The following is a 15,913-nucleotide window of genomic DNA, read 5'->3' as shown; positions in this document are numbered from 1 at the left end:
TAAGCCTTCCATCTACAATTATCACATATGTCGTCGTAGATTTACCTCTATTAGTTAAACTGATTATCTTTCAATCCTCATATTCACTTCATTACTCTCAACGTAGCCTCTCACATTTACACACGGGCCAATATTTTATTAATTCATTGTGTCGTTAACATATTCATAAATACGACACCGTTATACGACGTGGTACACCAGCCTCTATTCTCAATTTCTTTGATTATTCTCATCAGGGACATTACTACCTCTTTGTTCACATACTTTGATCTTTCATCTCACATTCACATGCTGCCATGAATTAACAGAGCTGACCGGCAATGTTTCGCTCTTTAGTTATGACGGTAACAACAAGATTTTCTGTCAAATACACGACTACTGAAAACACGCATCGCGTACTCCCAAAGAAAAGAAAATCGCGTATTAACGCTACACCACCAAAAATAAGGATATGAAATCCAAAGCAAACAGTCATCTGAAAATGTGATCACGCGAATGAATAAATAAAATTGGAAGTGCCGTAATCGTGTATAGTTAAATAAAAAATAGCTCGGCAGCATCCACGAGAATCAAAATATCACCATTACACATTTTATTATTATTATTATTATTATTATTATTATTATTATTATTAATACATTAAAATCCGAAATTTACACTGGGCATGAAATATCTACAGAAAATTAGGATTCAATATTACATCAAAAGCAAATAATCTCATGTCAAAGTGATTCAGATAAAATGTGCGAGAAAAATTCAAGAAAAAATACGAATATTATCTGATTATTGTTATTGTGATTATTGTTATTGTTATTATTATTATTATTATTATTATTATTATTATTATTATTATTATTATTATTATTATTATTATTATGTTGACACCATGACATTTACATCCCGAGTCGTCAGATGTAATTGTACTGGTCTCTCTCCTAACTCTTACTGCAAATGACGGTTAAAAAAATAACTACACCATCCAGTACGTGAAATTTTTATATACAAGAATGCATGAATTAACTGACCTAAAATTGACCACGAATTGTTCATGTCGTCCTCAGTTACATATTACAAAATTATAACATGCTCATTACCTTAGTGTTGGGAGGCAGGTTGGATCCTCCTTAGCCCCCGTTTACATGGATCTACCCCATCTTCCACATCTTGTTGAGAATATTTAACGCTTCGTGCACACGATTAGGATCCATGTTTAACATTTGCGTAGCACACGTAAGATTTATCGCAACACACGCACTCTTAGCAATTATGGTAAAATATAAATTACACAGCATATGAATTAGCACCCGTTGAGTTGTTGTTCATAGTCAGGAACAAAACTACCTGGCCTGGTGTCCTTCACGACGTGTCTCCCCAGCTCGCCCCTTTCAGTTTGTTTATACAAGGGATTTAGCAGTCATTCACCTCACTCGGACGTGGAAAGTGGACGTACAGTCCTGGTCCGTTATATCCCAGTAGTAAACAAGTTTCTCCCTGTAATTTACACAACTACTACTCGGTCCCAATGTCTCCAATGAAACAGTAATTTTCATAGACTGCGGAAGTTTGATTGCAATGCTCCCATGTAAGTCACAGAGAAATTTTATGCAAATATAGTCATCCAAGAATAATAATTTCTCCACCCAAATACTAGTTCATAAGTTACGTGTGAGCTATGGAAATGTTGTACAACCACATTGTTCTGACATTGTTCATCTGCGTTCTCCGCCGTGCTCACCACATTAAGTGTTCATTTAGGAAGTATTTTTTAAAAAAATAAATATCATCGTCATTACTACTGTAATAAGTGTTTGAATGTTTCCTATGACCTGATGTTATTATAAAAGTTCTCCCCAACTGTACATTGTCTGATCAAAGACTTTACTCACTCCAAGCTATGGCCGTCACTTAGCGCTGCACCTTCTGAAGAGTCGCCTGTACACACAGAAATTTCAACTAAGACTGGTGTATCGGCACACTGTCGCTGCCGGTTTTGTAAATTCACACACCCCGCCTCAAAGTAGTCCCACTGGAGGGGATGTGGCGTAGTGATATTGCACCTTGGATCACTTTTCCACTTGTCCGTAGGTTAAATGTTCAGAAAATGCACTCCAGATATTCCAAAATTTGGTTTGATTCACATGTCACACTGCGCTATCAGAAATGATCGTAGATTATTTTATGAATTGAAATGCGTTATAGGGCCTATTTACACTCGCATAACGGCACCTTCCCGCCATGACACTGAGCTTCCCGGACGAAACCACTCTTCCACACAATGTTGAAAACTTATTATTTATGGAATTGCTAATCACGTATTCGCGTAAATAATTCCTCAAATATTATTTGCAGATCAGGACACAGTATTTCTCTACTTCTTCGGACACCAAATCGCGAAATACTGGATAAATATTCCCGCTGGTGTAGGACAGTTTAATTTCGGAATTTCTGATTGGCTAGAATTTTACCGCCGGACATTGCGTGGGTGAAACCATTTTCCGTCAGGGGGTGAGAGGTATCCGTTCTGTCCTTGTCACACAATTTAGGTGCGCCGCATTCCTTACTGCGGTTTTCCGTGAGAAAACTTGTAGAAAGTCCGATATTCGGTGGTATCATAAACATTTATTGGAGAAAGCTTTCAGCCATCTATTTCCTGTACGTGACTTAAAGTGGTTTCAGGGGATATTTTTCAGCCAGTGTGGTGCCTGCGTAGTGCTTTGTGAAACTGCCAGCTCTTCCCTGCTTTCTGCAGTATTCACATATATGAATTTCAATAATTTAATTAATGCGTCCATTAGGCCAATGAGCTTATGGGTGCACTATATTTCTTTACATTTACAGGACATTCCAAATACCCAAAAGTATACGTATTTCTTTTCACCCCTCCTATTGGAATTTTCCGAAAACAAAAATATACGTATTTCTTTATTTTTAATGAAGATTCTAAATACCAATTTTTACATCTGTAAACTTTAAAAGTTTTGAGATATAGATGCACTCATTTTAAAAATTCACCCCCCTTTTCACTCTCCCAAAAATTGGATTTTCCAAAAACAAAAGAATACGCGATTCTTTATTTTTAAAGGAGATTCCAAACACCAATTTACAGGTCTGTAATATCTTCAGTTTCTGAGATATAAGTATCCTCATTAAAGGCATTCAACCCCTTCTTCACCCCTTTTCACCGCTCGTATTGGGATTTTCCGAAAACAAAAATATACGTATTTCCTTATTTTTAATGAAGATTCTAAATACCAATTTTTACATCTGTAAACCTTTAAAGTCTTGAGATATAGATATACTCATTTAAAAATTTCACCCCTCTTTTCACCCCCTTAGCGACGGAATATACAAAAATCCTCTCTTAGCGAGCACCTACATCTTAATATGAATGTATCCCCAAAATTTAATTTCTTTATGTCCAGTAGTTTTGGCTCGACAGTGATGAATCAGTCAGTCAGTCAGTCAGTCAGTCACTCAGTCAGTCAGTCAGTCAGTCAGGACATGTTATTATATATATATAGATGAGGGATAAGCATGAGCACGTCGAAAGGTGCAGACTTCCACTTCGAGATTCATTACTCCTAAACGGGGCACGATATTAACAAACGGTTTGCACCAACAGGCGCCTCATTTATCGTTATATATATTAGGTTCTAAACCATTTCCTCGTACCTCCCCTATTTACTGCGTAAATTGAGTTCAAAATATGATTCGGCTGAAATTTGGGTACATTTGTAACGTTTTACATTACTTTTTGCCTACTTATGTATAAGCTAGAATCATGAAATTTGGTCCACATATGGCTCTTGATCGTGCCAATGTGCGAACCCAACTTGATGATCCTATCGTTTATATACGTTTGTCTGTTAAACAATGAAATATACTTGTAAAAATCACCAATGTTTGGGCCTTTAGGCCACGTTTACACAATCTGCCATCCTTTCTGTCACGCAGGCTAATGTCCTTCACATAGCACTTTCGCCAAAGATCGTTAAGGTTTCTCGTTTCTTCTTATTCCACTGAGATGTTCCGTAGCTTAGCCAGTGGCTTTCCGGGTGCATCTCGCACTCCCATAACCTTTTTCTTAAATTGCTCTTCTGTACTGTATCTCTTCCTAGTTGACGCCCACTTCTGCTAGCTGCTTGTGCATTCGCGTAAGCTACCCAGGATATCTTCCACTTTTCTTGTAATGAGTATTTTGTTGGCCAATATCTCTTGATTTATCCTTTTAATGTGTCCATTAGGGATCAATCTTCACTTCTTCATCAACACCGTAATTTTTTCGATGACTGTATTGGTCATCCTCCGACTTCTTTGGACAAAAGATTTTTCGAAGGAACTTCCTTTCTCATTTTTCAAAGACCGAGTGTGTCACCTTCGTCTGTGTTTCTGCTCCATTTTGGCACTCCGTTCTGACTACTGTGCATTAATGTTTTAATTTGGCTTGAATGGAGATGTACTTGGACTTGTAGGTATCATGGCATCATCTCAAGGCTTCCTCCATCCTCCTGACCCTCTCAGTTAATGCCTCATTTTCATTTCCGTTGGGACTGAGAATTTCTCCCAGGTATTTAATATCATGAACGTGATGAATGTACCCAAACTGGTTTACAGTTCTGTACGTGTCATCTGCTTTGTCTGAGTCTATGAACGCTGTTTTTCAAAGGGAATTATTAATCCTCTTTTGGACGCAACATTTTGTAGTTCTTCCACTTGCTTCTTGCCTGTGCGAAGGTTGCATGTTATGAGAACAATGTCATCTGCAAAAGCTAGACAGTCTGACATAAGGTAATGATTCCCAAAACCTACCCTTACACCATTCTGAGATGCATTTTCAGTCATTACAGATCTCGATTCCCTGATGTCCCTTTCTAGGATGTTGAAAAAGAGTAGTGGAGAAAGGCTACCCCTTTGCCTTCGGTTTGTTTTGTTTTCACAAACGGTTTAGAGAATTTACCCTTCGTGAAATCTACAAAGTTTAAGATTCTACTCTGCCCTTCCAAATTTAATTTAACAGAAATAACTTCACAGTATACCTTAATGACAAAGTATTAATTTCATTAGGAATGACTGTGGACCAGGGCGTTATGTAACAAATTAATAATTTTCAAACACACCAAGAATACAAATTTTATCAAAAATAACCTTTGTGTCGGCATGTTGCCACTTTAGTTCTAACTTAATTTATAACGGCTAAAATCTCAAAACACAAAACAAAACGTCCGTATTTAAAAGTTATGCCCCTAATCTCTTAGATTTTACTTGACATTCTATGAATAACTTAGCTTAAAAACTTAATTGCTTAATAACTGAAATATTCCCTCCACACTTAAATTGGGCATTATGAACACTGTTCCTACTTTCCCCTGTCTCAATGACTTTACAATATTCATTGGAGCTAAATAAGTATTTACTGTTTCGACATAGACGCTTAAGGAATATTACAGTGACCGTCAGTAGACGATGAACAGAATCTGACGGAGAAATAACTTCCATCGAAAACCGGACCTCATTGCCATGTTCCAAATCATCCCTAAAATGAATTCTCAATACATGTCTTAATTTCACCTAATTCTCACAATGATATGCATAAGTCTCATTGTCAAAGCAAGGCACAATCCGTTGCTACTTGATTCAACAAAACATGTAGGGACAAACATGTCATTTAGCAGATAAGCCTTGTCAGACAATAATCTACCACTATCAGCATCATCGACTGTAAAGTATCGTTAAACTTCATCTCATTATCGGGAATTTACGTTAGTACACGTTACGTCTGATACAATATTTAATTCAAATCCCAGTTTCAATTATTATTCAACAGTATAAATTATCTCATGATCTTGGTTTTAATTACTTTATATCAGGCAAAATATTATCTCAGTAAATCGAGTCATCTCCCAATACAGTGTAAGGATCACTCACCTATTTTCGGCTACCGTCATCTGGAACTCCATCTATGTTCATATACTCACCGATACCTCATTCATCTAACCGGCCTTGGACTTTCTCTGCTGCCTCGCCATGCATCCGTCCTGGTGAACTGCTGACTACACACTGAGTCTCCTCTGGGTTATGTCATCCGCTACGTCAGTGTCCGATATTTCTCTACGTTTTGTGTACTTTTTTCCGGAACTTTCTGCAGCGGTATAAAGGCTTCCCCCACATACTCGGTCTTCAGTCCAGCACTGATTCCAAGTGTGGTTGGAGGGTCGTCTGAGGACTTCCCAGTATTTGCTGGGAAGCTCCACTTCTTTTATTTGCTGTATTGGGTGAGCAACAGAGTATTTATTTTATAATTACCACTATTATTCTTCTCCTATGGATTTTGGAGTTATCTTCATTTCTGTGGCCGGTTTTCTTTTAAGCTTGATATGAGTGATATTGTTCCTTAACAAATGAACATCGAGTAATATGCAATTTCAAGAGTTGGTGAGTGATTGAACTTGTGGCCTGGACGGTACAACTTATCACATAAAACTGTTCCTGCATTTGGCAATGTTTATACTCAGGCGACTCCCATTATTGTGATCCCCGTCCTTGGTCCTTCCCGTGCCCTTCTTCTCCCTTACTTTACTTTTTTGGAAATCTGTGTCCATATTCTCCGAGGCTTATAGGTTACCATGTTCATTTGATTAGTCACATATTATAACTTGTAAATGGTCTAGGGATTCTATTCTAATGTACGTCATTCACGATGAGTGTTTTCTTTTGTGTGTCAGGTTACAAAATTTTGAGTTGTAAAATTTAAAATTAATTCCCTTTGTAGAAACAATATACTGTTTTGATTAACCTTTTTTCTTCTTATTATTACATCCACTAACCTCCCATTGGTCCCAGCTCTTTTCTCTTTGAACGTCTTGTCAAAGAATCTTAATCAACCAATACGTTGTTGCTATAAATCGTCACAAAATGGTAGCAGAGTAACTCACCTGATTTATTTACTGTTATCTTTTTTCAATTCTTCTCTTTTTTTACTCTTTGTTACTGTGCTCTCTTTTTCAACATGGCAACTTTTTCCGATAATTTTCCATTAAATTCTTCTGATAATTCTTTATATTTACCCCCGATTTCCCGGTCTCTACCTAATCCACCTTGTGCGGATTTAATTACTTTTGATGACACTTCGCCCTCAGAACCTTCATCCACCATTTGTTCGTCTTCGCATTCTAACACTTCAGACTTATTTGATCAAGACCTAAAACCAAAACTTCCAAGTACCACTTATCATTTACATCCTGAATCTTCTAGGCCACTCACCTCATCGCCTATTTCTCCAAATCCACTCATTTCCACATTAAATTTAGAGATTATTAAACAGTCATTAACACAAGTGCCTCCTTTAACTGATACAAATCCTCGAAATTTAACTATATGGCTATTTTTTGTCCGTAAATTTCTTAAAATTAACCTTGCCCCATTTTCTCAACTCATTAGTTTATTAACGTCTAAAACTACTGGACATTTAACGAATTTTTGGCTGGAAAATATGGCACATTTTCGGGATTGGGCTCAATTTCGCACATGTCTCCACAATTACTTTCTACCTTATGAGGTACGTCATACATTGAGTTTGGAATTTGTCCGCCGTCATCAACGTTCTGACGAACCTGTACATGATTATTTAGACTCACTTCTTACTTTTAGTGATGTTCTTAATATCGCTAATAATCCATCGGACTTAATTTCAATTGTTATATTTTATGCTGTTCCTTCTTTCCGACAACTTCTTCAGATACATTCTCCCCCTACCTCTTTGCTACAATTGTATACCGCAGCACAAGCTCATACGACTTACTCGTATGCAGATATTTCCTACTATGCTCGTGTACCACCACCAGTCTTACCTTCTGCTACTACCTCTCCCCCGGTGTCATTATCATCACCAATATCTCGTTCTATTACAGTCAGTAAACCTATTATTTGTTACCGCTGTAGAGGTACGGGACATATAGCTAAATTTTGTGCCTCCCCCGTCTCGGGAAACGCCCCCAACCCCCGTCCGTAGGCAGTGGACGCGCTCAAGTGGCAAATCTGCCTAATCAAATACATGCTTTTCATCACGACACCTTTACCACTCGGCAACCTTTTCGATCTTCTTACACTAAACCGAGCGTAAAATACGATTCTCACATTTTATGGTCATTACCCAGAACTTCACATATTGTAGTCTTGCTCCACAATATTCCTACTATTGCACTTTTAGATTCTGGTTCAACGACTTCGTTAATTAATTTAGAACTTTTCCAGTCTCTTCAGACTATTTTTTCTCATCTTCAACTTTCTCAGTCTTCCCTTCGTTGTACTTCTGCATCAAATAATCTACTTCAGACCCTTGGCCAAGTCAAGCTCAATTTAAAAATTCAACATTTTTCGTGGACCTATTCTTTTAATATTGTAGAAAATTTATCATATCCATTAATTCTAGGATATGATTTTTTTCGTCATACTGGTTTGGTACTTGATTCCTTTTCTTCCTCTATTCGTTTCACCTTTTCGGATATTAGGATTCCATTAGTGAATTGTTCTGATTTCCCTCTTTCACATCTTCCTTCGGTTCGTAAGGATTATGTGTATTGTAATCGTTCTCAATCTGCCCAACTTGATAATTTGTTAGTTGAATTTTCTGATGTTGTAACCTCTAAACTTGGAACCGTTTCCAATTTTCAAGCTCATATTGATCTCTCTGATACCACGCCTGTTCGATCTCCCCCGTATCATTTGAGTCCGCCCAGAATGAAAAGTCTTAATCAACTTGTAAAGAAAATGCTGGTTGACAATACCATCGTACCTTCCACTTCGGACTATGCCTCTCCCGCGTTCATTGTTGATAAACCTGATGGGTCCTTTCGTTTTGTAGTTGATTTTCGTAAAATTAATTCTAAGATCCTCTACGATGCTTACCCCATGCCTAAAGTTCAAACTGCGTTTCAACATTTTTCCAATGCACAGTATTTTTCCCTTTTAGATTTCAATTCGGCCTATAATCAAATACCCTTAGATGATAGTAGCTCTAAGTTTACTGCCTTTATTACTCCTACTGGGCTCTATCAATTCACTAAAGTACCTTTCGGATTAAACCTTGGCTCACAAATCATGCAAAGATTTGTTGACAATCTTTTTTCTGATATAAAATATCAGTATCTATTTCCATACGTGGATGATCTTTTGATTTATAGTCCTGATTTTGACACTCATATTAAACATCTTCGTGAAGTACTCTCTCGTTTACGTTCTGTTAATCTTACCGTCAATCCTTCTAAAATTATTTTAGCTCAGACTTCCATTAAATTTTTGGGCCATATTCTGTCCAATAATGACATTTCTGTTGATCCGGATCGGGTGTCTGCAGTTGATCGTATTCCTCCACCGAAAAATTTGAAGCACTTGCGAACATTCTTAGGTATGGTTGGTTTTTATAGTAAATTTATCCCTCACTATTCTCACATATCTGAGCCACTTAATTTACTTAAACGCAAAGGCATGAAATTTCACTGGGGAGAACAGCAACAAACTGCATTTATTTCTCTCAAATCTGCCTTAACCAAAGCCCCTGTTCTTCAAATACCTGACTTTGATTTACCCTTTGAAGTTTTTACGGACGACTCTGACGTTGCTGTTGGAGGAGTCTTAAATCAAAACCGAGACGGTAAACTTCTTCCTATTGCTTATTTTAGTCGCTTGCTTTCGCCTACTGAACGTAGGTATTCTGTTTATGAAAGGGAAGCGTTAATCCTCACTATTGAGCATTTTTCGGAATACCTTGACCATCGGCAATTTCTTGTTCAAACTGATAATCAGGCCTTATCCTGGCTACTGAACAATGCCCCTAAAATAGGCAGGACCGGTCGATGGCTGCTCCGCCTTTCTCGTTTTAAGTTTTCTGTAAAATTCGTTTCAGGTTATCAGAATTCAGTCGCTGATGCTCTTTCTCGCCTTTTTGACCAATCTCCCTCTTCAACTTTAGATCAACTTCCTTCTTATGAAATCAATGCGATTTCTTCTCTTATTGATTTTCCATTATCTTTTGACTCTTGTCATCAGCATCAATCTACCGATTCTTACTGTAAAGATATTAAGATTTCTCTCTCTGCTCCTAACTATGATGGACCTTTCCGGATCCATAATGAATTGCTGGTTTTTAAACAAACTCCTAAATCAACCCCTAGAGTAGTCATTCCTTCCCCTTTACGTTCGATGCTGTTTCAGTATTATCATGGGTCTCCTACAGGGGGACACTTTGGGCGCGCTAAAACTTATTCTCGGTTGGCATCTCACTTCTTTTGGCCCAATATGCGTAAGGATGTCTTCACTTGGGTTAAATCTTGTACCTTATGCCAAAAACACAAACCCCAGAACGCATTGTCCTTTGGTGCTCATTCCGCCACACCTTCTACTTATCCCGCTGAGAGGTATTATATTGATGTTGTCGGACCTATCACTAAATCTTCCCACGGCAATGCATATATTTTTACTCTGCTTGATGGTTTCTCTAAATTTTTGATTTTGCGTCCGTTGCGTACGCTTTCTGCTCAGACTATTATTCGGCTTTTGAATGACCAAATTTTCCCTATTATTGGTCTACCGAAATACCTAGTTTCGGATAACGCTACCATTTTTACCCTACAATCCTTTTACAACTTTTGCCTTATGAATGGTATTAACAAGGTCTTTACCTCCCCCTACCATCCTCAAGCCAATCTTGTCGAACGATATCATAGAAATTTGAAAGTTCTATTGTCCATTTTTCATTCCGAAGATCAACGCCATTGGGATTCTGAATTACCTGCCTTTGCGCTAGCACTTAATTCTGCCATCAATAACTCCACCTCTTTTTCCCCGGCGAAATTGTTTTTGGGTAGAGATTTGCAAACTCCTTTAGATTTATCATGGGATCTACCTTCTTTGCTCCTTTCCCCCCTAATCAAGTCACTCAAGTGGAGTGGAAAAGGGCCTTAACTAAATTACACCAGGCACGGGAGGTCCATCGACGGGTTCACGACCGTGGGCACCGTCCATCAAAATTTAAACTTTTAGATAAAGTACTGTTAAAGAACCATCCTCAAAGTTCCGCGAGTGATCATGTATCTGCGAAACTTTGCCCTCGTTGGACAGGCCCTTTTTCAATCATTCGCTTCTCTACTCCGGTTTCTGTATTATTACAGGATGCAAATGATCCTTCCATTGTTAAAAAGGCCCATGTTTCGCAGTTGAAACAGTATTTTCAGTAATTTCTTTCTTTTTCTTTTCTCTTTTGCTCTACCCAGTGACCCTTCAGCCCCACCCGGGTCAACTGGACTCTCCCATCTTGGTGAACATTAGGGAATGTTCTCCTTCTTTTGTTTTATTTTTTATGTATTATGTACAACAAAATTACCCTAGACCATATTGTGTTTGTTTATTGTAATTTTTTAATACCCCCCTCCCTTCCTTGTGCTTTTATTATTTGTTTATTTAAACTTTGTTTCTTGCCGAGTCTGCTTTTGTTCCAGTTCCTCTTTTTCTTCCTTCCTCTTCGCCCGTCGCCATTCGTCGGGTCCATCTTGACTTCCGGAATCCTTCGGATTCCTGGCCGGCGGGGGAATATGTAACGATCACTTACCTATTTTCGGCTACCGTCATCTGGAACTCCATCTATGTTCATATACTCACCGATACCTCATTCATCTAACCGGCCTTGGACTTTCTCTGCTGCCTCGCCATGCATCCGTCCTGGTGAACTGCTGACTACACACTGAGTCTCCTCTGGGTTACGTCATCCGCTACGTCAGTGTCCGATATTTCTCTACGTTTTGTGTACTTTTTTTCGGAACTTTCTGCAGCGGTATAAAGGCTTCACCCACATACTCGGTCTTCAGTCCAGCACTGATTCCGAGTGTGGTTGGAGGGTCGTCTGAGGACTTCCCAGTATTTACTGGGAAGCTCCACTTCTTTTATTTGCTGTATTGGGTGAGCAACAGAGTATTTATTTTATAATTACCACTATTATTCTTCTCCTATGGATTTTGGAGTTATCTTCATTTCTGTGGCCGGTTTTCTTGTAAGCCTGATATGAGTGATATTGTTCCTTAACAAATGAACATCGAGTAATATGCAATTTCAAGAGTTGGTGAGTGATTGAACTTGTGGCCTGGACGGTACAACTTATCACATAAAACTGTTCCTGCATTTGGCAATGTTTATACTCAGGCGACTCCCATTATTGTGATCCCCGTCCTTGGTCATTCCCGTGCCTTTCTTCTCCCTTCGCTTACTTTTTTGGAAATCTGTGTCCATATTCTCCGAGGCTTATAGGTTACCATGTTCATTTGATTAGTCACATATTATAACTTGTAAATGGTCTAGGGATTCTATTCTAATGTACGTCATTCACGATGAGTGTTTTCTTTTGTGTGTCAGGTTACAAAATTTTGAGTTGTAAAATTTAAAATTAATTCCCTTTGTAGAAACAATATACTGTTTTGATTAACCTTTTTTCTTCTTCTTATTACATCCACTAACCTCCCATTGGTCCCAGCTCTTTTCTCTTTGAACGTCTTGTCAAGGAATCTTAATCAACCAATACGTTGTTGCTATAAATCGTCACAACAGTTATACGAGACAACACCACTGTCACTGAAAAAAATGGACTAAAACGAAAATATTAATCGTCAAATCCACTTTTTGCCAATTCATCAATTATCGTAATTTTCAACAAAACCCTACCATTAATTATTCCTAAGTGAGTTAAAATAAAAATGAAACAAGTGGCATACTTTCATATGGTATGAAACCGGACCGTTTAACAAATAAAACATAGTATGCGAATGACAGCTACCTTTAAATATGTGTAAAAATTAAATATATGCAACAGCCAAATCACTACTCACCCATTAGTGTTCTTTCATCATTTAAGATCATCAGCCGCACTGTACTGTACATGGAGATCTAATACAGTCTTGATCCTGGTATCTTCAAGGTAATCCACACACTTGTGGCGAACACATTTTAAATCACTTGAGTGTATGAAAGAAAAATACTTATTAAATCTTTTCTTACAACAACATAATACCCATTAGTACATTCATAATTTCAACTGCGTTTTAATGCACCCGTCTTTATTTGTAAGTTATTCTGTAATTCCTGTTGTTGTTCTAAGGCACTTTCAATCTGGCACAACACGGCAAAACTCAGAAACTTGTTTTCTTCAACTCTTACTTTTAATAAGTCATAAACCTGCTGTCCCCAAACATATTGTTTGTCTAGGCCTCTGCGGTGAGCTAATATTATACTCCTGAGCAGATAAGCCAACACACTAAGGGCGCAAGCTTTCTCTTTCTCCCGTGTTAATGCAGAAGGCAGTGATTTATAATTATTTTCCAACTGTTGGGTTCGATTCAGTGTCGCTAACTATATTTACCGATATGAAGTCCTATTGTTACAGAATTACGCATTGTAAAGACATTAATGTTAAATTCACTAGTGATACATTTGCGGGTTTAATTAAAGCATATTTTCTTTTTTTCCGTGGGACTGTAAATCTGTTTGGATAATACTAGGTAAATGTCCGACTTGTTGGCTGAATGGTCAGCGTACTGCCCTTCGGTTCAGATGGTCCCGGGTTCGATTCCCGACCGGGTCGGGAATTTTAACCTTCGTTGGTTGATTCCAGTTTCCCGGGGGCTGTGTGTTTGTGCTGTCCCCAACATCCCTGCAACTCACCCACCACGCATAACACTATCCTCCACCACAATAACACGCAGTCACCTACACATGGCAGATGCCGCCCACCCTCATCGGAGGGTCTGCCTTAGAAGGCCTGCACTCGTATAGTAATAGCCACACGAAATTAATTATTACCAGGTAAGTAGAATTGTTGCATGTTCGAGTGATGCATTTAATAACATAGTTTGTGTTATATAATGAACACAACATTTTATTAGTTACGGTCTTATTCCATCTAATGCTTACGTACAGAATTCGATTAGCATGTCTAAGAAGCAAGAAAAGTCTGCAAGAACGCCTTCGAAAAGGAAAATATCGTTAGGTCCTTTGCAAAAATCAGGTCGTGATATTATTATAAATTGCTACGAGGAATTGAAAAACATAGGCAATGAAGAAGGTATCAATCGTAGTGATACGGGCCTTATGACAAGAGTTTCAAAATTAAGTGTTTATTTTAATCGTGTTTTTAAGATTTGTTTCTGACATCGTGAGCAACAGTTCAAACGGAAGAATATTTAATTATGAACCTAACGTAACCTCTCATGTCTTGTATCGACTTTGATGCGGTTTGCAGACTTAGCCTTTTGGTATTCAAACTGAATTACGGCATATGTGCATGTAATATATTTGGTTGTGTGTATTATTACAGCGTGGCTTCACTTTAGTCCAAAAAGTGATAGGAAATTTCAAGAATGATGTTGAATTAACTACCCCAGGTAAACACTGGAAGAGTGAGCATCCAGTGATCGGCATGGACAGTTTTTCTAAGGATGACAATAAATAGATAGAATATTATAACAACTCTTCACTACGTCATTGTTACGATACTTCATTTATATATTTTAATTGTTCAAAAAGAAAGGTATTTGTTGGTACGCAGTTCCAGTGTAGGTTGTTATTTCAGAAAGGTAAGGAAACATTTTCATGGAATCTATTGGAACATTATTTATAGAACATGGCACGCAGGTGAGATAATCTCCCAGAAATATATTGTGCATGTATCGACATACAGCTCTTTTGAGCCTCTTGTAACACTCCCTTCTCTCGCCGCAGGAGAAGTAACTGCTAGAAATGTTTTCGACAACATGGAAGCAAATTATTGACACTTACTTGTACAAGGGGTCAGAAACATCATTAAGAAGAAATTTGAAGGCCGTGGGATTTGTGTGGAATAAAGGGATCCCATGCGTATGTTAGAGTAAATGAGGATATTTGTTTTAAGAGATCCTGTTTTCTGAGGAATACACGCGAAATAAGGACAGCGAGAATCCAAAACCTGTTGTTTTCTTGGATGAGACTTGTATTCTTATGAATGGTGAATATACACCAGGCGGCTCGCGACCGCCGTACTTTCTACTTATAAATGTCCCGAATACACAAATGATGAACGGGATTTCTAATAACTGATTTTCACAGGGGCACTACAAACACCAGGTAGGATTTGAACAGCTAACAACCGGGTGATCGATCCCAACATGTTCCACACCGCTACCCGTCTAATGCAACCCCTTGCATTAGTAAGCGTCGTCTTCGACCGCATAGTACTAGGCCGGTGTATGGTACAGCAGCACTAAATTTGCTGTCTACATATCGGTAATGCCACTAGTATTCAGCAACGACGAATACATAAACATAATTTTAATCTATGGTGAATCTGGTGGGAATCCAACCGAAGGTCGCAGATTGTATGCATAGCAGTTTCCAAACAGATGTCTGCCTTCTATACACATACTTCACCGAACAATATTACTGTTTCTCATACCAAAAACTATTTTATACCGTGGAATGTCTGCACGTGTATAATTTAATAATGCAATACATTTTCCTTTCTTCGTCTTAGGCGTGTTTACAAATGCACCCTGTTACGTAGCGCCCACAGTAAGAGGACTGCTATTTGTTTCACAGCATCCGCAATACAGCACGTCGTAACGCTCCTTCGGAAACAAGTGACTAGGCATCCCATGAATCACTACTGCATGCGGGACATTTGTAAGCAGGAAGTGCGGCACTCGCGGGCCGTCTGGTATTTTACAGTTATATATTATACTATCTATATATATAAAACTAGCAAATGTACCCTGCTTCGCTACGGTATTCTACATTGTATACGGATATCGACGTAAATACTGTGCGTGCAGTAAATGAGATTGTTTTAAATTGCATGTCTCTTAGCCTTATCCGAGAAATAGCATGGGAAGGTCCCCATACG

Source organism: Anabrus simplex, chromosome 1 (genome assembly GCF_040414725.1).
Source record: "Anabrus simplex isolate iqAnaSimp1 chromosome 1, ASM4041472v1, whole genome shotgun sequence".
In the NCBI taxonomy this organism is placed as follows: Eukaryota; Metazoa; Arthropoda; class Insecta; order Orthoptera; family Tettigoniidae; genus Anabrus; species Anabrus simplex.
Note: the sequence above shows the minus strand (reverse complement) of the source record.